This window comes from Dasypus novemcinctus, chromosome 9, assembly GCF_030445035.2.
Source record: "Dasypus novemcinctus isolate mDasNov1 chromosome 9, mDasNov1.1.hap2, whole genome shotgun sequence".
NCBI lineage: Eukaryota > Metazoa > Chordata > Mammalia > Cingulata > Dasypodidae > Dasypus > Dasypus novemcinctus.
This window is the reverse complement of record NC_080681.1, coordinates 120,176,157-120,203,874: the sequence shown is the minus strand read 5'-3', so window position 1 is coordinate 120,203,874 and position 27,718 is coordinate 120,176,157. Positions and strand designations below refer to the sequence as shown.

Below are 27,718 nucleotides of genomic sequence, written 5' to 3'. Positions count from 1 at the left end.
CTTTTAAATTTGGCCTGCTTGAGTAGTTTTGGGTGAGAATTAAGGCAGGAGTGCAGGGGTGGGGCCCTTGGGATCTGACTTTGGGCCTTCTAGCCATAGCAGGGTAGCTGGCTTGGGGGTTTGACTAGGGGACTCTAGTAATTGAGCCTGGTGTTTAGTTAACCAGCTACCTGTAAGCCATTGGTGGCCCCTGGCACCAAGCATGGTATGGGGTGAAGACTGTGAGGGGTTGCCCCCAGGTTAATTTGGAGGTTCTGTTAAAAGGATGGTTGTGCCTACTGCTCTCAGGCAAGGTGGCCATCCTACACAACTCAGGTACCAAGCCTGGTCAGGCCTCGGGCGGTTTTACCCGTCACTCAGGTTCTCCTTGAATCTGCACATGCAGGGCACATGCCCCGACCACTTCCAGTGGAGGGAGCTGGAGAAACCCGGCAAGGAGAGGCTGTGCCCTGCAGAGGTTGGTGCCCAGACCCAAGCGGTGGAACCAACAGGCTTAGCAAAGGGAGGGTGCAAGAGGAATGACAGAAACCACCAGAAGCTGTGCTGGAGAATGTGACTGAGAGGTGAGGAGATTTGAGGGCCTGATGGGCTCCCAGCAGACTCCTGCGTGACTGGGGGGTGAAGAAGTGGGTGTCCTCAGTCAGGCCTCAAGGACAATTTCACCCGCTGTCCACAGTCTCCTTGAATCTGCTCAGTGTGGGGACCGGCCCTTGCTACCTCCAAAGAGGGAGCCAGAGAACTCTGGGTAGGCAAGGTTATGTCCCGTGGGAGCCGATCCAGAAACCCGTTTGAAACGGTAGGAGGAAATGGCACACGGACAAGGGGCACAGGCAGGCTCTGATGGAAAGCCGAGGCTCTCCTGTCTCGGTCGAGTGGCCGAGTGCTACCAGCTCAGGGCTGGCTTGCCGAAGATGATGGTGGTGCCAGGAGCCAGGTGCTTGGCCACATTACAGAAAAGAACTTAAGGGCATGCCGTATTTTAAGCAAGCAAGTAACCAGTTCATTGTAAAGTGAAAGAAAGAGAAAGTACACAACCGAGACACACGCAGGTGAGCTCAAGGGGGCAAAGTGCCCCACGGCCCCAGGGTAGGCTTGTTTTCCTTTTTGTTCCAATTAAAAAAAATAATTTTATTAAAGTTTTTTTCTTTAAACAAATCAATTTTATTTATACATATTAATAAAGCATGCAATTTATCCAAAATGTACAATCAATTGTATTTGGTATAATCACATATTTGTGCGTCATTGTTTAAGTCATTATTAAAGCATTTTTATTATTCCAATAATAATAAACAAAAAACAAGAAAATTCCTCACATTTCATTTTTTCTGTTTCCCCTGCTGTTCATAGCTGCAATTTCTGGCTATTCTTGCACTTATTTGTTTATTAAGCAGTTTTATTGAGATATATATTCACATACCATATGATCTATCCAAAGTATATAATCAATGGATTTTTTTAGCTGTTATAAAGTCCTTTATTGTAAAATTGTAAAATAAATAGAAAAATACACTGAAAGAAATTACAAATTTTATGTGAGAGTGTAAAACTAGATTAGATTTAATATAACCAATTATAAAAAAATAGCCCAGCAACAAACAATAAAGCCGTTTTTCCTCCTCCTCCTCCCCTTGTGTTAATGAGGGGTCCTAGCTATTTGCTCTCCTTGTTGGTTGCTTTTCTGCCTTCCTACTAGTTTATACAATCGACTATCCAGGTTGCACCCATTAGCTTTCAGGGAACCAATGGGGAGGTCTTCTTCTTTGGAATTATCTGGGGCTTTTTTAGCCTGGGAGTTTCAAACAGGACCTTGTGACCAGATTCTTGGTGGGATTTTCAGCTGTGATGATTATGGTTTTGTTCCTGCCTCTCCTCGTTCCCTGTGCTACCCTGCCTCACACCTGCTCTGTGAAATCCAGAAGTCTGTTATCTCCCACCACACTTTGTCATCCCCTCCTCTTGCTGCTTTTCTGCCTTGCATCATGGTTATTCATTGGAATCTCTGATCAAGTCGTGAGCCATCGGAGGCCAAGGGTTTTTCCATCTCTCTAATTACCATAGTCCTGTGCAGGGCCTGGCACATATCACGGTACAGTAAGTTACTTGGATCTGAACCTGATGTTAAAAAGGAACTGAGGGAGGAGGGGTTTAGAAGGTCATCCTCAAGGCCATGGTTCTCGCTGCCTTTGCTATAGAGTTTTGGGGAAAATCCATGACCCTGGGACATGATTCTGCTCTTCTTTCTGGATCATCAGTTAGCCCCTTTTGTATTCTTCCAGGAAGTTTCTGGGTCCTTTGGACACACAGAAAGGATATGTGTTAGACTTTGGGCCGTTCAAGAGTTGGAACTGTTTTCTTTATCCCCACCCCGGGCCCCGAACATGGCTCTCCATGGTCTTTCAAATGAATGAGTGGGCTAATGGAAGAAGAAGGTGTTGCTATTTCTGTTCTCCACTGGAAATCCCTTGGTAAGATCTCCTGGGATCACAGTTCTCCTAGAATGGTGGTACTCTCCACCTGGTTTCCTAGGCTGGAAACCTATTTTGGGCTGTTCTTTCAACACCACCTGGCAGGACTGCTTATATGTGCTGTGCTTTCAGTTTTGCAGTGGTCAGACCCTGAGTGGGGAGGACAATAACCATGGCTGAGCACAGCCTGGGGTTACCTTCTTTTCCTGATTTACGGCTTCACACACGCGGTCACTGGTCACCCTGAGAGGACATGACTCAGCAAATCACAGTCTTGGAGGCTGACAGGGGCCATTTGGGGCAGGCAGCGTGAGGGTGCCCTGTCCAGCTCAAGCTGAGCCTACATCTTTAGAGTTGGCATCAGGATCATATTATCAGCACAGGTTGGAAATCTGGCTGCATTGGAATGTTTTTTCCCACCTTTGGTTTTTATTTGTGATTTTTAAAGCTGCATCATTTCATTTCTGTAGTTTAGTGCTTAGAACGTTGGTTAGCACATAGTGGGCTCAAAGACTGGGAATCTAGTGAGGTTGGCGGGGCTGGCCAGGTGTGCATGTCGGGGGCATTGGCTCAAGGAATGTGACCTGCACATCTGGAATTGGGACAGGTAATTTTTTCTGCATGCTCACTATATCCCAGACCCACACCAAACCCTTGGCACTCACCAGCTCAGTTATTCTTTGAGGTCTTTGTCATGTCATCCAAGGATGACTGATTTACTCAAAGTATATACCCTTATGTGAGAACAAAAATTTCAAAGTGAGAAGTGGGGGCAGGGTTCGGTTTGGAACTTTGGTATTAAAGCTGCAACTGAAAATCTAACAAATATGTTTCTTTAATGTACAAAATTTAAGTTGGGGTATGGAGGAGACTTCAATTTTCAGTAACTTTTTAAAAAATCTGAAGAAAATAGGACAAAGCTATTTTTTTAATTTTGGGAGGCATTTTTTAAGAAACAGCCTTCTTGAGATATGATTCACATACCACACAATTCACTCATTTAAAGAATACCATTCATGGTTTTTAGTATATTCACAGATAAGTGCAACCATCACCACAGTCAATTTTAAAACATTTTCACCAGCTTTAGCTGTCATCCCCTGCCCCAGTCCTAAGCAACCGCTAATGCATTTTGTGTCTGTGTGGATTTGCCTATTCTGGGTATTTCATGTACATGGAATCATATAAAAATGGTATTTCCTTGACTGGTTTCTTTTACTTAGCATAGTGTTTTCAAGCCTCATCCAAGTCATAGCATGTGTTGGTACTTCATTCCTGTTGATGGCTGGTATTGCTCTTTGTACTTTCCTAAAGTTAAGAAAATTTCCCAAGCTAACAAGGTAGTCTTTAGTGGCTATATTGAAAGAAGATTTTCATCTGCTAGAGATAATTTAAACAGGACGGGTGGATGGACAGTATGGGCAAGGGTGACTGATTTAGACAAAGATTTGAAAGAGGTATGAATACCTGGGTAAAGTGTTCCAGGCAGAAGAGATATCCAGTGCAAAAATCCTGGGTGGGAGCATGTCTGGATAGTTCAGGGAATGTCAAGATGGGCCATGGACAAGGAGGAAGTAGTAGGAAATGAAGGATGAGATGAGGTTTTAGAGGTACTGAGAAGGGGGATTGGTGGAGGTCATTTAGGATTTTGTAGGCTGTTGAAGGGAATTTGGCTTTTCTTGATGAAATTGGGAGGCCACTAGAAGGCTTTGAATGGAGGAGTGACTTGATCCAACACACAAGTTAAAGGACCTCTTTGACCTCTGGGTTAATAGTGTTCTGAGGGGACTCTAGCAGAGACAGGGAGTCCAGTTTGGAAAGAGTGTGGCTATGACTTGGACTTGAGGGCAGAGAGGTAGCTAGGCTGGAGATGTATTTTGGAAGTAGTGCTCATGGGATTCACTAATAGTTTGAATATCAGGGGTGAGGGCAAGAGAAGAGTCAGTGCTGCCCATTGGGGTTTACTGGAGGGGCCACTAGGGTGGGGCGACTGTTGACTCAGGTGGTGGAACCATGGATGGGGCAGTGGAAGGAGCTGCGAATTGGCTTTGATAATGTTCCCTCTCAACCTTCACTTTTCTATTTTCAAGAATCTCCTCCAGTCACGGCCTCTTCCTGTTCTTAAAATAATTGCTAGGCTTGCTCTCGACTTGTAAGCCATGTCTCCTAGGAAGCTTGCAGTGACTCCCCGCAAAATGTGTCAGGGTGCTGCCAGCACCTTGTGTTTCCTCTCTGGACCTGAGCGCACTGTGCTGTGATCACCTGTGAGCGAGGGAGGATGGAGGCTGGGACACACCATTCTGGCCCCTGCCCTGCACCTGCCAAGGACTTCTACTGCGAATCCCTGCAGGGAGCATGGGGACTGCTCAGTTAGGTTGGTGGAAGCCCTGTCTGCGTGGTGACCTTGAGGCACTACCCTTTCTCACCCTGAAGTTCTCCTTTCTGATGTTTAGAGCGAGAATGAAACAAGGTATCATCTCCAGTTATGTGTCTGGGCCTCCTGATAGCTTTCATCTACATTTTCCCAGACTTTTGCTATTTTCAAACCACCTTTGGACAATGATGTGTACCCAGGAAGTGATACTGGGTACTCATCAAAGATAAACTGACAGGTCCTGGTTATTAATGAGTAAGAATAACCAGGCACTGACAATGAGCATGGAAGATTTATCTTGGTTTTAAGAGTCAAAAATCTCTTGGGAATGTCAGGGCATTACTGAAATAGATGGCTGTAAATTTTCCCAAGCACAAATCAGTATCTTAAGGTGACGAAATGCTGGCCAGAATGACGGATTATATTTAATATTGAGGAGACAGTTAAAATAGCATCCTCCTCATTTGCTGTTTTTTTCAAGTTAGTTTCAATGGGAATAGCTAGGGAGACAAGAAACATTTATCATCTAACTTTTTCACTCCCTTTCAAAGGTTAATATTGCTGTTGTGCTTAGCAAAACCTGCAAAAAATGTTCCAAATATTTGTTTTAAGGTGGTTGAGAGAAAAATCCATGCCAGCCCTTTGTTTTCCCCCAAACTCTTTCACGATTCTGTCACTGTAGCATGACAGCAAGGCTGATGGAGATGTCTGTTTTTCAGTGTCTTCAAATTGGACCCTACTTGTGTACATGATCCAATTTTTCTGTTCCAAAAAGTACTTCCTGAAGCCTTTTAAGATCAAACAATAATGCGGTCTTGGGTTTTGTTAATAGAGGTGAAATCTCCCAGAAACTGTGTTAATTCAACCATGGGGAAGGTCAGGTCTCCTTCAGCAGGAGGGAACCTCTTCTTCAATGGCACTGGGACTGTGATGTTGAGGAATTGGAGTGTCACGCAGGGACCTAGATACCTGTATGTGACCCAGCTGAACACAATGGGGCATTTGGCCAGAGAAGACTTAAAATGGGGCTTGGAGCAGTTTTCCGACACCTGAGAGGTTTCAAGCAAGAGAAAGTCATTTGTTCTGTGCATCACATCAGAAGGCTGGGTTTGAAAGAGTGGGGAAAAGAACTAGGCAAGTGCGTTAAGAACTTGGTCTTTGCACCAGACAGACCTGTTTCCAAAGCCCAACTTCACTGTTTTAGTCTTATGTGCAACAATTCTTGACTGAGGGTCTGCTTTGAGCCAGACCATTTTCTAGGCATGGGGAATACAGAGGACACAGAATGCCCTCATTAGCTTACTCTCAGTAGTGGAAACCAAAAATTAACCCCATTCAGATGCTAATTTTCTTCCACAGCAAATAAAATACAGCAATTGAGAGAGAACTGGATGTGTGGGGGTGGAAGGGAATACAATGCTCAGAGGTGGCTCCACGAGGGGCAACGTTTTAGGCTCAGAAGGGAGAGGGAGCCAGCCATGAGGAGATCTGGGAACCAGTGTGGTGTGCTCAGAAAAAGTGTGAATGAAGGGCAGTGCTGGGATTTGAGCTTGTGTTCACCTGTCTTCAGAGTCTGAGTTCTTAACCATGAGCTGACCTTCACATAGTGATGGAAAACAGAGACTGTGGCTCTAGAAACGTGTAGAATCTGGGCTTCTTCTGAAAGGGTTTTCCCATATTGTTAGTCTGTAGCCAGCTTGGGAGGAGATTCCTCTGTGTTACTCCCTTGTGCTGGGTGCCATTGGGGTCCCAGATGGTGGTGATGATGATCACAACCACAGATAGTGCTCGTTATGCACCCGGCCCTTTGTGAGTCATCTCTTTGAATCCCTAGAAGGACTCTACGAGTTGGGAACCTTTTCTCTTCTTCTCTTATTCTGATGGAGAACAGAGGCTTAGAGAGGTTCATTGACTTACTTGCCTGAGGTGGCACAAAATTCGTACTGCTTCTAGAACCATGTTGTTGCTGGTTTTCTGAACTGAAAATCTTGAGGGAATGGGTTTGTTTAGGAAATTACCACATATGGGTCTCTGTTACCTGTGCTGTGTGTGACTAACAAAATGAAAAATGTAGACCACCTGATTCTTGTCCTTGTTCAGCCAACAAGGCTCTGCAGGTGGCACTGGAGGGGAGAATACATGGGCATAGGAGCAGGTGAATTTCTAGGTAGGAGAATTCTTCTAGGTGCGCTCAGCATCATCCTATAATAAAGTATTGTGATCATTACTTGTCTTTTTGAGTGAATAGACGTCTTGGGGACAAAACAGCTCCATTTTAGGAAGCCCCCCCCCCTTTTTTTTCTTCCTGATATCTAATTTTGGGGATAGAGTCCTGACAGGGGATAGATTCTAATCTTTTTTCTGCCTCCAAGCTAGTTGCGTGATTTCAGATACACCTCCTCCTGGGAATTAGCTCTCTGGTTTATAAAATAGGTCTGGGAGCCAGGGGAGGTTTAACTTGGCTTCAGTGCTCTGATTTGAATGTGGAGTTGAGCCCTTTGGATCAGGGAGTGGCACCTGATAGGCACCCACCCATGTTTTATCCCTGACGTCTTTGTCTCAATTCAGTCCAGTTAAAAGCCCAGACTGCAGATGTACCCTGTGCATTCATTTAGGAGCGAAGTCGGCTCCCACCGTGAGCTCTTTATCTTCTGGCTACATCCTGGGCGCCAACAAAGAGATGGATTGTCTGGGCGTCACACTGCAGCTCAGGAGCCTGCAGTCATCCATCACTGAGACACCTTCTTTATGGGCAGAATGACTTTGGTGATGGAGGCATCAATGTCAGTCTGGGGCTGTGGTCCCTGCCGTGAGCCTGAGCATCTGAGGACAATTAGAGCAGTGACTAAAAATCTACTAACTCATGGTTAATAAAGGAATCATATTAATGATAAAATGCTTGGGTCAATTCAGAGTGAAACTGGGGAGACTGGACGCAGGGGTTGGTGAAGGTTAATGATGTGGGGTGGGAAGCGTCCAGTGCTCACTGGTAGGGGATTCAGTGCAGAGAAGGGAGGGAGAGGATTAAACTAACAGGTCACGTTTACTAAGCACATGCCGTGGCCATACCCTGTCCTAAGTGCTTTTGCATGTATTTTTCATTAAATCTTCACAGCAACTCTCTGATATAGGTCCTTTTGGCAGTTGGGGAATTTGAGGAACTGAGTGTTTTAAGTCACTTTAGTAGAGATCAAACTTAGATTTGAACTCAGGCAATCTGACTTTGGAATCTAACTCTTAACTATTATCCTCTGCTGTTGCCACTTCTTCATTCCCTCCCTGTATGTTATACATCCACATTTTTGCCATGTGGCTTTGCCATTAATTCCAATAGACTGGAGACCCCCCAGCATTTAATATTGGACTTGGTCATGAGACTTGGCCAATGAAATGTTAGTGGATGTGGTTCAAGTAGAGACTTTAAATGTGCTGGTATGGTTTAGCTTAGTTTCTCAGGTTTCTTCCGCTTGCCATGAAAAAAGCCTGCCCCTGGTAACTGCTGTTCTATGCAGTGGGCTTGACCCTGCCTGGACCCGGTTTCAAGCCCAGCCCAGCCACAGCAGCACAGCAGCACAGCACAGCTTACCTACAGCACCATAAGTGAGAAATAAATGCTTCATATAAGCCACTGGGTCTGGAAGTCGTTACACAGCATTAACACAGTATTAGCTGACTGATAAATGGGACCTGCTAAACCATTTTCTTTTTCTCTGTGACATTTGAGCACCTACTCTGTGACAGGTACTGTGCTAGGGTTGGGGGAAGTATAGACACAGTCCCTGTCTACAAAGATCCTAGTCTTGTGAGGAAGATTATTGACAGGCAGATGAGCTGAAGTGCTACACTTAAAGCTCAAGTAACACAGGAGAGAATTTGACTCAGGCTTAGAGTTTGGAGAAGATTCTTCTTAGATGATAACACTTGACTTGGGTTTGTCAGAAGTGATGTTCTAGGGCAAAGAAAGTGCTGGATTTAATCGTATCTGTATCCCTGGTACTTGGCACGTGATAGCGATTCAGTCATGGGTTGGAAAGTGAAAACTCTGGTTCTTAGGGAGTCCTGGACTGACCCTCTTAGCCTTATAATGTAACCCCTGCTGATCTGCTCCAAGCCCTTGTAGATCCTGTGTTCTGTCCTTTTGGTGCCTTTCTTTCTGCAAAGCCTCTCATTTATTTGTCTGGCCTTGAATGAAGCAAGAAACAGCTCCTGCAGATTCCCAGCAAAATCCTATGGTCACAGCATCTGTACACGAAGCCCTTGGTTTCTTCCTGATTAAATAATGAGGGGCCATTCATCTCCTTTCATGCTGGAAGAATTCAGTTTTGCCAATTAATGTTAGTGAATTGCAAAATCTAAGGAAATGATCATTTCTGCAAAGTAAAAGCAGTCACCATATTTTTATTACACAGCTCTAATGGTCCAAATACATGTCTATGATTGGATTTGTAAACTGTAAACATGAATTACTAATTCTCTCTCCAAATAGCAAAACAGCTTCCCAAATGTGTTTTAATTGCTGTGCTTTGTGGTGCAGGAAAACCTGGCTGGATGTGACTGGAGCAAATTGCTTCTTTGGAAACTGCAGAGATTTTTCAGCCAGGGGGCATATGTGTGTGAGCACATGGGTGTAAGCGTTTCTTTCTTGAAAGGAGCTAGGTTGAGGGTTAGCACTGCAGACTCAGGGAAGCTTGATCCAGAAGCAGTAGTGCATTCTGCCTGTGTCCTGACTTCCCCATTATCCAGACTAATGAGAGAAGATCAAGGGTGTGGAGAATCTAAGCCATAGACCGGCCCCCCGCGCCTCCCCCCCCCCCCAAGTGATTGATGTGTGCCTGTGTCTTTGGCTCTTGGCATATTAATGTTGATTATTACATATTTATTAAACTGAGCTATTTCAGAATCCAAAAAAGCCAGGATGCAAATGTCTCAACTAAATTTTCTGATCTGTAAATTTGCTTACAGGAAATAAATTTGTGTACACCAAGGGAGACAGCTCAAGTTTTACATCTAATCACTGATCTATAAAAGAAGGAATGAGAGTATTAGCAAGTGTAGCAGTTTGATATGGTTATCAATTCCAAAAATAGATATTGGATTATGTTTGTAAACTGGGCTGAACCTGGGCATGATTATGACTTTGATTGGGTCGTGTCATTAGGGTGTTGAGTCTCCACCCCTTGGTGGGTGGGGGGGGGACTCACAGATAAAAGGCAAGGCAAAGGACAGAGTTGAGAGTTTTTAATGTTGGAGTTTGATGCTGAAGTCTTAAGCTGGGCCCCCAGGAAGTAAGCACACAGAGGAAAGAAAAGCAAGCCCTAGGAAGAGAGGAGCCAGGAGAAGAACACAGAGGAATAGAGACAGCTCCTTAGACACAGGAGAAACCCCAGGGAGAGAGACAGAGCTGTTTACCTGATAGACTACAGCTGACCTTGTGGAGAAAAGAGAAGTGCTGAGCCCAGAGGAACCTAAGAAGCCTGAACCCTCACAGATGGCAATCATCTTGCTCCAACAGGTGAAAATAGACTTTGATGAGGGAAGGAACTTATGCTTTATGGCCTGGTTTCTGTAAGCTCCTACCCCAAATAAATATCCTTTATAAAAACCAACTAATTTCTGGTATGTTGCATCAGCACCGCTTTGGCTGACTAATACAGCTTGTTTATTTTCAATTCTATGTATATACTACGCATGATTCTCAACTTTTTCTACATATGAACTCAATGAATTCTGATATCTTCCCAAGAAATAAGTGCTATTTTTATCCCCATTGTATAGAGGACGAAATGGAGGCCCCTGGAGACAGAAAATGGGAGACCCAGGATTCAAATGCAAGGGCCTGAGCGCAGATCACCAGAAATACGTGTTCATTGATGAATGCTTGGCATGGGGCTGTCTTAAGATCTGGGAGAGCTGATACTTTTTGGTCCTTTTTGAATCCTTTTCTTCTGATGGTGATCTCATAACCGTTACAGTGGAGGCTTGCCTGTCATTCCCAGTATCTAATTTTTAAATAAACTTTTGATTTTAGAATAATTTTAGATTTACTGAAAGGTTGCAAAGACATTATGGAGGGTTCCATAAACCCCTCCCCTGGGTTCAGGTTCCCCTGAGGTTACCATTTTACAAGGTTATGGTATATTTTTTTAAATAATTTTTTTTATTAGAAAAATTGTAGATTTACAGAAAAATCATACAGAAAATACAGAGATACCATATTAGCTCCCACCTCCCATTTATTGACATCTTACATTAGTGTGGTAACAGCATGGCATATTTCAACAATGCATCCAGCATTGGTACATGACTAGTAAATAAACTCCAGAAGTAATTGGGATTTTATCAGTTTTTCCATCCATGCCTTCTTTCTACTCCAGGGTCCCATCAGGATCCCAAATTGCATCTATCTTTTTTTTGTTGTTTTTTTTTTAAATACCCCTCAAATCCAGTGGTGTCTGGCACAACAGTCCTTCATTCACTAGACACATGTTTATTGAACCCCTGCTTTGGGGCTGCCTGGCTCAGTCCCGGGCATGGCGGGCACGGCCATGGACAGAATAGACCACATGCTGCCCTTGTGGGGCTGACATGCTAAGATTTTGTTGAACAATCATTTTCATGGACAGACTAATAGCAAATCACTCATCCAACACACACCATGTGGCAGGCACTGTGGTCATTTGATTAGTTTTATGACCCAGAGTGAGGTGACCAGGCTCAGAGAAGTTGAGTAACTTGTCTCAGGTAAACGGCAGTTTGAGTCTTCTAATCCAGGCCTGTATGGCTCTGGGACTGAGCCCTTAACCACTGCTCATCAATGAATGAATGAATGAATGAATGAATGAATGAATGAATTCCCTAAAGGATGCCACTAGGGGATCAACGTTGTGTTGGGCAGCAATAGGAAGCTGGACTGCAGTCAAAAAGGAAAAAAAACCCAGAGCTACCAAGAATACCCCCATTTCCACCTTTGAATAACTAAAAATAGCCTGTACCAATCCTTTTTAATAACGTGGACATTTCTCTCTGCAGTAACTAGTGCAGAAGCTAAAAAACAGCCATGACTTATGGCGAGGACTTATAGGGGGAAAAGAAACGATTGTCTCTCTGACACATAAGTTGTGACAAAGTGGAGAGTGAGGTTGTCATCTCAAGGACAAAGTGTGGCTCTGCTGTTCTGAGAGCCTCCGCCTGGTGGGTGTGGGAGATCGGGAGGCTGCCCTCCCAAAGAAAGCTTCCAGAAAGGGAAGGGGCTGCCTCGCCAACACGGTGGGGAAGATAAACCTGCAGCTCAGCTGGTGGCAAATAATTACCTATAAACTTATTGTCAGTGTACTTTTGCCAAATTACATAAAATTCCTGCGTGGAGAGTAAATGAGCAAGGTAGTAGACACCATGGGGAAAATATTGCCGTATTGATACATGGGAGGAAATAGACTGTTGGAAAGACCATCTCTCCTTCTAAACCCTACTCTCCAGTCACCCTAGACACTCATTGGTCTGCCAAGATATGTGGTTTCCTGTAACTGTACTTTGGTTTCTTGTTTCTCTTTAAAAGAAAATTTTTTTTTCCTGTTGAAATCCTTTCCATCCTTGATGACCCACTTTGATGCTAGAAGGATTTGCGCTCACTCGGCCCCAGACGGTGTATTCACTTCTAGGATGAGACTCACCTTGTCTATTTGCGTTGTATTTACTCATTTATTTCCTTTGAGTGACTGACAGCTTCTTGAAGGTGGAAACTGGTCTTTCTCATTGACCTGGCCCTAAAACCCAGCACAAGGCTCCCCTTAGCTAATGTTCAATGAGTGTTTTTACTTTGAGATGAAATAAAATTGAATTATTATAACAACCTTGAGTACTTACATTTTCTAAGCATTTTACATAAATTCTGTTCTTTAATGCTCCCCCAAATCTGAACAAATTTTGTTTTTCTTTGCAAAGATATGTTTATTGCACCAATGTAAAAATGTGTGACATCATTGTTGATAAAAAACTGGTAGGAGTTCTCACATCAAGGGAAGGAGGGCACGGGTACAGGATGATTAGTAAGAGGCTTAAATTGTACATATACTTTATTTTATGATAACAATGAACGCTTATGTTTGATATATGAGTAATTCTATAAAAAGTTTCTCAAACAGTGGAAGTAATGAACATCGATAGATTAGGTACGTGTAGTTGCAAATCAAACTTTCCCTGAAGTTTATCAATGTTTTTCATGATGAAATGATTAAAAAATTCAAGCATGGGAAGTGGGTGTGGCTCAACCTGTTGGGTGCCCGTCTACCACATGAGAGGTCCTGGGTTCATGTCCTGGCACCTCTGGAAAGAAGATGAGCAGATGTCGCCTCCCACCACAGTGAGCTAGATGCCACCCTTACTGCAACAAGCAAATGCCACAAGCCAGCAGATGGCACAGCCTTTAGGAAGTGAATATGGCTCAGACTGTTGAGTACTCACCTTTCATGTGGGAGATCCCAGGTTCGGTTCCTGGTGCCTCCTGGAGAAGGCAGGCAAACAATGAGCAGAGAGACAAAAGAACCATCTGGGGGAAGAGGGAGGATAAAGAAAAATAAAGTAAATAAGGTCTTTAAAAAATGCATGATGTAACCTCACTGTTAGAATATAACCCATTCATTCATCCCCTTATTGATATTACAATATCAATAAGACTATTCTAAGCCTCAGGGCTACAGAAAAGCTCAATCCTCAAATCTCATGATCAGGAAATATAGCATTCCCTCCTTTTGTACACATAAAGCTCATTTCAAGTTTGACTTCCCATCTTGCCATAAGGAAAAGCAGTGCAGATATGTCATATAAGTCCTGGTTTCCTCACCTGGGTTCGGTGAGAATTTTTAGATTTTCCAGAATGCTGAGGATGTGCTAATGAGTGAGTGGAGGCTATCATTTTTCCTAAAAATGCTTTCATTCAACCAAGATTTGGCCCATGTGTTCACTGCCCGGTGCCCACGGTGCCCCCATGGTAGCTTGGAGTTTGGAAACCATCGTTTACTCAACGAAGTCAATAGAGAGGGAACTGCTGCCTCTGGGTCAGAGTCAAGTCTTCCATTTGGGATTCCGAGGCATTGATCCTTCATTTTGGCCTGGAGTTTCTCTGGAGCATGATGTTTAACTCTCCCTTGTTTTGCACCAAAGCAAACATGTTCTGTTCTAAGGATTTGGCAATTGCCACTTCTTTCTCCTAAAGTGGAGGCCCAAGAGGGCTTTGTAGCTTGTCGATCAGAGCCTGAAAATCTTCCTTGCTGAGAGGCGGTTTGGCTGGTGGAGAGTCTTGTTCCTGTGAATCCAGATTGAGAAAAGGTGGTGCCTTTTCCTGAAATTGTGTGCTTGATAGAAGTTGATCTAAAAGGCTTGAAGTCTCCATGTCTTGCTCATGCTCTTCAGCAGGTGGAGGCAGCAGCTCTTCAGTTGGTTCTGCCTGCTGCTGCCTCAGCTGGGTCTCAGTGTGTCCAGACTGCTGAAGTTTCCCTTTGGGAGGTTTGCATTCTGCAGTCACACCCTGGAGCTCCTTGTCTCGCTATCGCATGATGTGAGATGTGCCTGGCTGATTCACATCCTGCAATTGTTGCTTTTCATTCTCAGGTTGTCAAAGCATTTTCTTTTAACTGCACCACTGTTGCCCCAGTGGTTTTGGGTTGATCCTGGCATTTTCCTGGAATGCGGACCAGAAAGAATTCATGGTATCTGAGAACCTTCTTCCCAGTGGCAGTTCTGTTGACCACTGTTTCATAAGTGTCTGGGGGGTGCAGGGTGTTCTCCCCTCCCTGTAGAGTCTGGGTGGGCTGGGTCCCTGGGACCTTGGGTGCCTGACTCATGCAGCATGCGAACCCCAAGGAACAGAGGGTGTTTGGTACAAAAGAAGAGTGGGTAGAAGTACTTGGTTCCTGCTGAAGGTATTGCAGGAAGGAAGATGATGGGACCTGCATGAGACACTACTCAGGGGACTTTGTTCCTGCCCAATGTCCAGGTGGGGCCTCCAGCTTGGAGCCTCTGCCAAGGAATTCATGGATCTCCTTTTGGTCTTCCCTGGGTGCCAGGCTTTCTGGTTCTGAAACCATATGTAAATTCTTGCTTCCAGAAAGCCTGTTTTGTTTAGCCAGTTCTTCTCTGGTTGTAACACCAGAGAATTGGTTCCATTCAAAGGTCTCATCCAGGATGATGGAGATCTTGTGACAGATGTCTGTTTACAGTGGGCTTCTTTGGTTGATACTGAGGTTGCCACTGCTCTTGCCACTGGGACAGCTCTTCTTCTGAGGATCCATACTGTAGTGGGCACCTCTTTAGGCATTGTGCTTTGTGGTTCAGGATCCAAATCCTCAAGTTATATTAGCATTTTGCTTTTGGCCATGCTCAGGGAACCCAGTGTCAGTTACCCTGTCAATTTGAATGCACCCTGTGACTCTTGACCAGCCAGTCAGCAGGTGTTCTAGCTTTTATACTGAGGTCTTTGCTCCACTATGAGTTAATTTTTATATAGAGTGTGTGATAAGTAAGGATCCTCTTTCTTTCTTTTGGATATGAATATCCAGTTCTCTCAGCATCATCTGTTGAATAGAATGCTCTGACCCAGTTGGGTGGGCTTGACAGCCTTGTCAAAAACCACTTGACCATAGATATAAGGGTCTATTTCAGAAATATCAATTTGATTCCACTTGTCACTATATTGAGCAACAGTGGTGACAATGGACATCTTTGTTTGTTCCAATCTCAGTGGGAAAGCTTTCAGTGTTTCACCACTGAGTACATTGATAGATGTGGATTTTTCATATATGCCCTTTATCATGTTGAGAAAGTTTCCTTCAATTCCTATCTTTTAGAATATTTTATCAAAAAAGGATGCTGTCTTGTCAAATGGCTTTTCTGAGTCAATCGAGATGACTTTGTAATTTTTCTTTGATTTATTAATTTGATGTGTTACACTGATTGAGGTTCTTGTGTTGAACCATCCTTGTATGCCTGGGATAAAACCCACTTGTCATGATGAATAATTCTTTTAATGTGTTTTTGGATTCAAATAATAAGTATTTTGTTGAGGACTTTTGCATCTATGTTCATTAGGAAAATGGGTCTGTAATTTTCTTTGTTGTTGTTATATCATTATCTGGCTGTGATATTAGGGTAATGTTGGCTTCATAGAATTAGTTTCAATATTTCTGGAATAGTTTAAGATTGGTATTAAATCTTCTTTGACTACTTGGTAGAATTCAACTGTGAAACTATCTGGTCCTGAGCTTTTCATTTTGGAGAGTTGTTTGATGACTATTTTAATCTCTTTGTTTGTGACTGTCTATTGAAGTCTTCTATTTCTTCTAGGGCCAGTGTAGGTTGTTCATATGTTCCTAGGAATCTGTCCATTTCATTTACATTGTCTAGTTGGTTGGCATACAGTTGTTCATACTATCATCTTCTCTGTCTTATTTCTGATTTTATTTATTTGATTTGTCTCTCTTTTCTCTTTGTCACTCTAGCTAAGGGTTTGTCAATTTTGTTTATCTTTTTGAAGAATGAACTGTTGGTTTTGTTAATTTTCTCAGTTGTTTTTATTCTCAATTTCATTTACTTCTGCTCTGATCTTTATTTCATTCCTTCTGCTTGCTTTGGGATTAATTTGCTATCCTTTCCCTCTAGCTATGTAGTTATGTCATTGATTTTAGCTCTTCTTTTTTAATGTAAACATTGAGGGCTGTAAATTTCCCTCTCAGCACTGCCTTAGCTGCATCCCATAGATTTTTTTGTTTTTAAAATATTTTTTTAATAATTTCTCTCCCTTCCCCCCCCCCAAGTTGTTTGCTCTCTGCATCCATCCACTGTGTTCTTCTGTGTCCGCTTATATTCTTGTTAGTGGCACTGGGAATCTGTGTCTCTTTTTGTTGCATCATCTTGCTGCGTCAGCTCTCCGTGTGTGCGGTGCCACTCCTGGGCAGGCTGCATCTTTTTTTGCATGGGGTGGCTCTCCTTATGGGGCACACTCCTTGCCCATGGGGCTTCCCTATGTGGGGGACACCCCTGTATGGTATGGTATTCCTTGTGTGCATCAGCACTGCACGTGGGCCATCTCGCCACACAGGTCAGGAGGCCCTGGGTTTGAACCCTGGACCCCCCATGTGGTAGGTGGATGCTTTATCCATTGAGCCAAATCCGCTTCCCAATCCCATGGGTTTTGATATGCTGTGTTCTCGTTTACATTCTTTTCAAGATATTTACTGGTTTTCCTTGCAATTTCTTCTCTGGCCCACTGATTATTTGAGCGTGTTGTTTAGTCTCTATATATCTGTGAATTTTCCCTTTTTCTTCCTGTTGTTGAGGCCCAGCTTCATTCCATTATGATCAGAGAAAGTGCTTTGTATAATTTAAATCTTCTTAAAATTTGTTAAGACCTGTTTTGTGACCAGACATATGGTTTATCCTGGAGAAAGATCCATGAGCACTTGAGAAGAATGTATATCTTACCATTTTGGAGTGCAAGGTTCTATATATGTCAGGTGTATTTCATATTGCTCAAGCTCTGTTTCCTTATTTACCCTTTGTCCAGATGCTCTATCCAATGACAGTGGCATATTGAAGTCTCCAACTTTTATTGTAGAGATGTCTATTTCTCCCTTTAGTTTTGCCAGTTTTTGCTTCATGTATTTTGGTGGCACCCTAGTTAGATGCATAAATATTTATTATTATTATTTCTTCTTGGTGAATTGCCCCTTTAATTAATATATAATAACCTTCTTTATTTCTTTATAACAGTTTTGCATTTAAAATAATTTGACCCCAATATTAGTATAGCTACTCCAGCTCTTTTTTGGTTACTATTTGCATTTTTCTAACCTTTCACTTTCAGCCTATTTGTGTCTTGCATCTCAGGTGAGTCTTTGGTAGATAACATAATGATAAGTCATAAATTTTTATCCATTCTGCCAGTCTGTGTCTTTGTGTCTTTGATTGGGGAGTTCAATCCCTTAACATTCAATGTTATTACTGTAAAGGCATTACTTGCTGTGTCCATTTAATCCTTTGGCTTTCCATTGTCATATTTTACTATTGTCAGTCTTTTTACCTTTTAGCTACCCTTACTAATAATCCTCATTTATATACTCTTTTCCAAGCCTCTCTCTCCTGTCTTTTCTTTTCAGCTGCAGCATTCCCTTTAGAATGTCTTCTGAATCTAGTCTCTTGGCAAAAAACCCTTTCAGTTTTGTTTATCTATTAAGACTTTAAATTCACCCTTATTTTTTTTCTTACAGATTAGCAGTTGCTTATTTATTTTCTCTCCCCTTCCCCACTCCCCCCCACCATTTGTCTGTTCTCTGTGTCCATTCACTGCATGTTATTCTGTGTCCGCTTGTATTCTTGTCAGCAGTACCAGGAATCTGTGTCTCTTTTTGTTGCATCGTCTTGCTGCATCAGCTCTCTGTGTGTGCGGTGCCACCCTGGGCAGGCTGCACTTTTTTCACGATGGGCGGCTCTCCTTATGAGGCACACTCCTTGTGCGTGGGGCTCCCCTACGTGGGGGATACCCCTGTGTGGCACAGCACTCCTTGTGTGCATGAGCATTGCATGTGGGCTAGCTCATTACATGCATCAGGAGGCCCTGGGTTTGAATCCTGGACCTCCCATGTGGTAGGTGGATGCTCTATCCATTGAGCCAAATCTGCACCTTTATTTCTGTAGGACAGTTTTGCTGGATAAAGAACTTTTGACTGGCAGTTTTTTTCTTCAGTACCTAAAATATATCACACCATTGCCTTCTCACCATCATTTCTGATGATAAATTGGCACTTAGTCTTTTTGAGCCTTCCTTGTTTATAATGAATTGCTTTTCTCTTGCTGCTTTCAGAATCCTCTCTATCCCTGGCATTTGACATTCTAATGGTAGGTGTCTCAGAGCAGGTCTATTTGGATTCATTCTGTTTGGAGTCAATTGTCCTTCTTCAATATTGGTATTTATGATTTTCATAAGGGTTGAGATACTCTGGGCCTCTATTTCCTCAGATATTCTTTCTACCCCCTTTCTGTTATCTTCTCCTCTGGGACACCTATAATGCATATGTTTGTGCCCTTCATGCTCTCATTCAATTACCTGAGGCCCTGTTCAATTTTTTCCCATTCTTTTCTCTATCTGTTATTCTGTCATTTTTTAAAAAAAGGTATCCAGGGCTGGGGATTGAATCCAGGACCTTGTATGTGGGAATCTGGCGCTCCACCACTGAGCCACACTGGCTCCCCTGAGTTGGTTTTTTCATTTGTTTTGTTTGTTGTTTGTTTTTTAATTAATTTTTATTTTTAGGCACTGGGAACCAAATCCAGGACCTCCCGTGTGGGAAGCAGATGCTCAACTGCTTGAGCCACATCCGCTCCCCTGTTCTTCTGTCTTTTCAAGTTCAGATGCTCTGTCCTCTGTTTCACTTACTTGTTCTTCTGCCATTTCAAATCTGCTGTTATATGCCTCTAATATATTTTTAATCTCCTCCATTGTGTCTTTCATTCCCATAAGATCTGTTACTTTTCTTTGCAAGCTTTCTGATTCTTTATACACAGCATCTTCTTAATATCCTTTATCTCTTTAGCCATATTTTCCTTCAATTCCTTGAATTGATTTAGGAGATTTTTGTTAACATCATTGATTAGTTGTCCTAAATCCTGTGTCTCATAAGAATTTTAAATTTCTTTTGACTGGGCCATAGCTTCATATTTTTTACTATGGCTTGTAATTTTTTGCTGATATCTTAGCATCTGATTGTGCTAGTGAATATACTCTGATCAATTTCTCTCTCTTGCCTAGTAGCTTTATTTTGTGGCTTTTCTTTGATTTTTGTTTCAATTTATTCTAAATCTTTATAGTTGCCCTAAGTTATCAACACAGGATCAGGGACCCACTAATGGGGCACAGACCAGATCCAAGGAGTCTAGAAATAGGGACATGAGAAACTCTAAAAAGGCTTTCTTAAAATTTCACATTCCTGGCCTAATAGCAGGTGGTGCTCTTTGGTGAACCTGTCCACAGAGGTGACTCTTTCAACCCCCACTTGCTGGTTATTCTTGTTGGCTGGAGCCATGGTTAAAAATGTTGCCTTGCTATCCAAAGTCACTGAAGAGAAATCACATTCAGTTTTCCACTGCACTCTCCCTCTTCTCAGGAGGAAAATGGCCATTCCCAGTTGGCCATTGTCTACCATGGACTTTACCAAGGTTGTTTGCCTTGAAGGTAGGGGATGAGCCACCATTCCCAGCCACAGGGGGTGAATAACTCATGGTTTTCCTTTCAGTCTCTTCATCTCTCTGTCCCCACTCCCTCCTGGATGATGTGCACAGCACTTTCCTGGTCTACAGATCCCCAAAGCAGTTTCCTCATATAGCTTTTGCTCTTCTTCCACTGTATTTGTAAGAGAGCTGAGTCCTTCTCACCTACTCTGATGCCATCTTCCCGGAAGTCCCCCAATCTGAACTTTTTAAATTCTCATTTTCTGATGCAGAAATTGAGGCTTGGATGGTATATGAGACTTGTGCAGTGCCACATGGCTAGGAAGGGTTGAAACTGGGATTGAAACCTAGGTAGTCTGACAGTAGAACCTGTAATCTTATCTGCTGCTCTGAACTGCCACCAGTATGCTTAAGAGAACTTATTGGATTTTGTCCAGGAAACTTGACCTTGGGGATGTCAATCTAGGCCTCAAAACTGTGGAAATGAGGTGTGGACAGGTTGGGTTGCTGCTCAACTGATCTCCAGCTCACTGTTGGGATGTTACACTTCTGACAGAGAGCCACCAGCACTGCTCTGAAGACTGAAAACAAATGTGTACTTGGGTCTTGAATAAGAAAACCCAAGATATAAATATCAGAGTTTAAAACATGGGATAATGGAAGGAGTATGAGCTTTAGAGTTAGGATTCAATTTAATAGGTGGTCATGACACTATTGATTGAGCATCTTTGGCCAAGCGACTTCATGCCTCTAAGCCTTGGTTTCCCTATTTGTAGAACAGGGATAATTATATATATATTTTAAAAATAGTGAAGGTTAAATAAGATTATATTACCAGAGAACTAGAACCTATACAACTGAATGAAAGGACAACTCTAAAACTGAAAAAAAAAAACCAAAAACCGTAACTGAAATTAATTCAATATATGGGTTAGACACAGCAGAAGAGAGAATTAATGACCTGAAAGATCAATGAAAAAATATACAGTGATTTGTACATGATTGGGATTGTATAAAATTTAACTGCTATCTTTAAAGGGAGATCATTTGGTTTCATTTTTAAAATGTTCAGAATGAGTTATTACAAAGATTCATAAATGGAGTTCATTTGAAACATGATTAATATGAATTTTATTTATATTTGAAAGATCTGAAATACATTTATTTTTTATAAGTGGGGGAAAATCTGCACGGCAGCCATTACTACATAGGGAAGATTGGGCTTCTACACACTTGCTCACACACTCTTTCAAACACCTTCCTTCCATTCAGCAAACATTGAGTGTCTATTCTGTGCCAAGGTGAATAGCACAGGGAGGTTGCAGTCCTTACCCAATCATATTCAACTATATTCTGATTCATGTTTATACTGCACAGACCTCCTTTCTGCTCAGCTCTCACATCAGAAGCTCCTAACCATAGCACAGCAAGCCAGGGACAGTGATTGTTTGGCAAGTGCTTGAATAAAGCAAATGGGATCTGTGGATTCTTTCCCAGAAGCATCCTCTCCTGGGGACCCTGTGTTCTGGAGTTTTGGCAGTGAATGGCACTTTGGAACAAGCACAGCTGTGTTTCAGACTTTCTTTCCAGTAATAGAAGAAAAACTTACTGCAGACAAATACCCAATCTTAGAGCAATCAGAAAAGTTGGACAAAACCTAATACAGACAAAATATCCTACCACCAAGAACAACCTATCAACAACAGTCAAATCCACATGTTTGAGAACATCAAAGGGCCACCAAAGTAGTCAGGATGCTGGAGAGAGGAAAAGCTCAATGAGATGAGTGCAATATTTTCCTGGGTTTTTCTCCTGTAAAGCATTTGGCATTTGCATTCTGCATGGGGGTGAGAAGTTAAGCTCAGCAGAAAGAAATGGTAAAAAGACTGGGAAATCAAATAGAAATTTTGGCAGTCCCATGGATCTGGGGAGGCAAATATTGAAGTTCAGGGCCTTTGAAGGAGGTTGAGACCTGGAAAACACTCAGACTTCCAGTTAGTGTCCTGGAATGGTTATATCTTAGGAGTTAGGGTAAACCTGAATCAGAGCAGCCCTCAAAAAAAGATTGAAACCCAGTTTCAAATCCCTCAATTGGAATCAGGAGATCTGCTTATATTCTATATAATCCAAAGCACAAATAATATTTTTTGGAGGAAGATATAATCTACCAGGGTCCTAAGTTGTTTCTATACTTTTTCATGCACATTGTTTGGCATTCAAGAAAAATCCTAAGCATGCTAGGAAAACAGAACAAAATTACCAAGAACCAAGATAAACACTTGAAGTTATTAGACATGGACTTTAAAATAACAGCAGTTGATATGATTAATGAAACAGAAAAGTTAGAGAATTTTATCAGAGAACTACAGTCTATAAAAAAAGCATATGAAAACTCTAGAACTGAAAAATACTTCTGCTGAAATTAAATATGTGGGTTTAACAACAGATTAGATACAGCACAAGAGAGGATTAGTGACCAGAAAGATTGTATTAGTTAGGATTTTCTAGGGAAACAGAACTGACAGGAGATAGCTGTAGGTAGTATGAGATTTATAAAATTGTCTCACATGACCATGGGGATATACAAGTCCAAATTCCATAGGGCAGGCTGCAAGCCAGGGACTCTGAAGGTCCTTAATGAGTTGCCCAGGAGATGCTGACTCTGAAGTACAGATGGAAATTCTCTCTGAATGCTGAAATCAATTCAGCATTTTAAGGCCTTCAACTTCATCACCCACTGCTGGTGGCAATCTCCTCAGTTGGTTGTAGATGTAATTAGCTACCTATGCAATCAACTCACTCATGATTAAAGCCCATGAATTGCCCTTGTATTACAATTAGCCCAGTGCTTGCTTGACCAAACAACTGGGCACCATTACCTGGCCAAGTTGACATATTAGCCTAACCATCACAAAGATTAATAGAAAACATGCTGCTAAGGACCACCAGTCTCACTGAAGTTCCAAGTTGTCACCATCATGGCTGTAAGCCCACTCAGGTTCCTGTGGTATGTATGAGTAACAGGAATGGGAGCATGGAAGTCCACAGCCTTCTCAGAAATAAAGGTTCAGTCCTTTGGAACTGGATGTCAGGACCCAATTTCTGTGTGATTTATGATTTCTTAACAACATGCAAATGTACAGTGACCTTCTCAGCAAAGAGAATTCTTTACCCAGAATGGAATCTTACACATCTTGGGAAGAAATCAGAAAGATTTTAGAGCATGCACAGACTTCCTATGATATCATCTTTACCTGTGAAGAGAGTCTGACAGTAGTGGAAGATCTGTGTTCCGGAGAACAGGTGACCTTCCAGCCTATACACGTGATCAATGTGGAAATTGGAGACACCCAAGAAATGCAACTCTGAGCGCTTTCCTCGTGTGAGCTCTGCTAGCGTGCACAGTGTGCAGATGACATGGAACCAGTCTGGATGAGCTGCTTCTGAAAGTTGGACAGAAAAGAGGAAAGAGTTTTCTTCCTTTACAAAAGATCTTGGCTGGACTGGGCTTCTTCTGAAGGATACTACCAGAGGAAGAGAATGTTGTCAAGAAAAGCATTTTAGGGGAAACAAAGAGAAAGCTATAAATAGTTATAAAGCATTTAAAATGTTCATTGTTTAGGCACTTTGTGCTGGATAACTAATTTAATGCTCATGGGGCTCTGTGAGGAAGTTACCACCATTTCTAAATTTTCTAGTTGAACTAATCAAAGCTTATAATGGATAAATGATTTATTTCAAGATATTCAACAAATAATGCTTTAAAATAAAAAAATTAATAGAAAATATAGGGAGAAGATATAAAAACATACAGAACATTTTATATGAGATGTGGTGAAAAGCGCTGATATGTGTATTTGAAGCCCCAGAGTGAGAGGAGAGAGACTACAGAATAGAAGCAATATTTGAAGAAATACTGGCCAAGAACTTCCCCAAACTGTCATCAAACCATAGACCCAAGAATTTCTGTGAATCCCCAACAAAGGAAAGACAAAGAACATTACACTAGACACATCAAAGTAAAACTTATGAAAATGAAGGAAAAAAAAATTTTTTTAAGGTACACATTGCCCTTAAAAGAGCAACAAGACTAACATCTGACTTCTCTAAAGACATGGGGAAAGCTGAAAGACAATGGATGCAATTTTTAAAGTATGAAAATAAAATAGCCAACCTAGAATTCTATATCTAAAGAAAATGACCTTCAAAAATAAAGGTAAGATTAAGGGCTTTTCAGACATACAAAAATCCAGATAATTTATTTCCAGAAAACAAAAATCTACAGAATTTTTTTTTTAGTATTTTTTATAAGGAAAACTACTGTAGTGGTTTGGAGTTATATGTGCCCCTGAAAAACATGTTCTTAAACTTATCCATTCCTATGGGTATGAACCAATTGTAACTGGGGCTTTTTGATGAGGTTACTTAAGTTGTGGCCCACCTCTATAAGAATGGGTTTTAATTCTGTTACTGGAGTCCTTTATAAGTAGAATGAAATTCAGACACAGAGAGAAAGAAAGCCATAGAGGGAGCAGCCAGAAGCTGAACATCAACAGAACCTGGAAGATGAGAGACCAGGAGATGCCACAACGTGACAAGCTAAGGACCAAGGATCACTGGCAGCCAGCTCCAGAATGCCACAGTCTCCGAGGAGAAAGCATCACCTTGCTGACACCTTGATGATTTGAACTTTCTCTTAGCCTCAAAACTGTGAGCAAATCCTATTGTTTAATCTGAACCATTGCATGGTATTATTTGCTTGAGCATCCCAGGAAACTAAAACAACTTCTAAAGGTAGTTTTCAAGCAGAAGTAACATGATCCCAGAAGGAAGAGTAAAATGCAGGAAAGAATAAAGAGCAATGCAAAGGATAATTATGGGTAAATCAGAACAGATGTTGATTTTTGTCAAACAAATAACATTAGAGACAACCCACTCAAAAAAGAAGCCTATATGATATATAGAAGAAGATATACAAATGACCAAAAAAAACCAAGCACCTGAAAAGATGTTCAATATCATTAGTCATTAGGGAAAAGGTAATTAAAACCACAGTGAGATACCATTTCATACCCACAAAAATGGCTATAGTGAAAAAGACCAATAATAACAAGTATTGGTGAAGATGTGGAGAAATGGGAACCTCATACACTGCTGATGAGAATGTAAAATCATGCACACACTTTGGAAAACAGTTTGACAATTTCTCCAATTTAAAGATAAAACTATCACACAACCCAGCAGTTCCAGTTTGAGGTACCTACTCAAGGGAAGTGAAAGTGAATGATCACATGAAGACTTGTGCATGAATATTTATAGCAGCATTATTCATAATAGCCAAAGACTGGGAACAATGTAAACGTCCATCAGCTGGTGAGATCACACAGTGTGTGTGTGAGAGAAAGAGGGAGGAGGAAGAAAGAGATTGCTGGAACTTAAACCTAGGCCTTTAGCAGGCTTTGGTGAACCTGGTGGGTGGGTAAGCTGGGTAACAAGACAGCGGGGATACCAGGAACCAGAAAGCTAGTTCAGGCCAAGGCCATCTGAGTGAGGGAAAGAAGTGGGGAGTGGTCCACAGCGAACCCTTGACATGGCTCTTGCATGACTTTGCCACTCTCTGCTGGGCTCCCATTGCCTGACTCCCAGGAACTCAAAGCAACACAACCTGGGTGTTTTAAGGATGACTTTTCTCCAGGAGCAAGAGGGGCAGGTGGCAACAGTCAGACAATCTGGCCTTCCTAACCCTTGGGGAGGAACGCTCAGATGGATGCTGCTGCCCTATTTGTAAATAAATACAGAGTTAGCCTTTCTGTAGCCTTTCCTTAGTCAGCAGTTTCTGGTGCTTTTCTATCAAGGAGCACATTCTTTTGGCTAGCCTGACTCCCTCATGTCATGATTTAAGTGCCTTGATTCTAATCTGCTTACCACAGTCTTATTGCTAGAATGGGAGAAACCTCAGCTGACTTTTTAAAAGTTTTTAAAATTTCTTCAATCATAAAATACATAACGGAATAATTAAGAGTCCAGATTCTGGCACCAGTCCTCCTGTGTTTCCAAACGAGTTTCTCTTCTTCCTAGTTGTGTGACCTTGGGAAAAAACAGTATTACTTTTCCTTCTCATCCACAGAAAGGGGATACAATTAACTATTTCATAATGTCCTGAGAATTGAGAGATCATGAACACAAAAGTGTCCCAATTTAGTGAGCAATAGTAAAAATTACGCTTCGTCTCACTATAGAAAATTCTGGGGTGTAGATCTAAGCTTAAAAATTCCCTTTGATATTGTTTTGCGACTGTCTTCCCAGTACCTAGGACAATTCTGGCATCTGGTAGGTTCTCAATAAATGGTTGTTCAACCAATATCCCCAAAGGGCCTTGATCATCTTCCTTTGTGCCTTGGGCCCCTGTCAAAGATCCCAAATGGCCAAGATTTTATTTTCTACTATCTTCACCTGTCCTAATCCATCACCCTATTAGCTAGGGCGTCCTAGAGCTGCCATAACAAAGTACCACAAACTGGGTGGCTTAAAACAAATTTTCCTCTCTCAGAGCTGGAGGCCGGAGGACTGAAATCAAGGGGCTAGCAGGGCCGTCCTCCCTCTGCAGACCTAGGGAAGACTCTCCTGCCTCTTCCAGCTTCGGGGGCTCTCGGCAGTCCCTGGTGTTCCTTGGTTTATAGCTGCAGCCCCTCTGTCTTCACAGGCATGTCCTCTCCTCTCCTTATATGGACACCATTTTAGGGCTCATCCTAATCCAGTATGCCTTCATCTTAATTTTATCTGCAAATTTCAAATAAACTCACCTGGGGTTCTAGATAGGCATGGATTTTGGAAAGACACTATACTAATCAACCTACTATAGGCAGTAATGGGTCTCTACTAAAGATGCCCCATAATTTTAATTAGGTGGGGAATAGAAAGAGCAAAAGATTATGGAGATGTCAGTTCACTCAAAGCCCCCTTATTGGGGACAGGGGGCAGTTGGCATGTTTTCTACAAGGTGGGACCTTCCTGTACTGGTATCCAGGGGTCATTTCGCAGGCCTAACCCCCCAAGACCTCTCTGTAACTGTTGACACCATGGTACATTCCTTTTTTCTGGAAATAATCTCTTCCCTGTTTTAATGATACTACCATGATCTTGTGGTTTCCCTTCTCTGTCTCTGGAAGCTGCTGCTTTGAAGCTTTGCTGGCTCCTGTTACGCTGCTATTTTCAGAAATAAAGATGTGGCTCAAGGTTCTGCCCCAGGTCCCTTCCCACAACACAGATGGGGAAACTGAAGTTTAGAGAGCGTAAATGACTTGCCCAAGGTCACCCAGCAAGAGGCAGAGCTGTGACTGGACTCAGGATTTGCAACACAACGGTCCCATGTCTTCCATGACCCATGTGTTGCCTCTTTGGCTTCACGTTGTACTACAGTGCCTAGCGTGCATTAGATTTGTTCATGTTCCCATGAAGGCAGAGTAGGACAGAACCCAGAGCCAGGTCTCCTGGATCTAACCCAACGTTCTTTACAGCCAGCATCTTGCTAAGGACATAATTTTCTCCAGAGGGTGTAGCTGTCCCAGAAATTACAGTTTTGCTCAAGATTTTTATTTTCAGCAGCACTGGCTTTTATGTTCAGGGACTGTACTTAATTACTGGCAAATATCCCCAGGCA

General features: G+C 42.2%; 1 protein-coding gene and 1 pseudogene across 1 annotated transcript in view; both read left to right on the top strand.

The window, feature by feature from the left end:
- The window catches only part of KAZN (kazrin, periplakin interacting protein), a 1,179,259-nt gene that overhangs the window by 28,395 nt on the left and 1,123,146 nt on the right, over nt 1–27,718 (top strand). The window lies entirely within an intron of this gene.
- On the top strand, nt 22,988–23,576 carry LOC139439593 (RNA polymerase II subunit A C-terminal domain phosphatase SSU72 like protein 2-like; annotated as a pseudogene).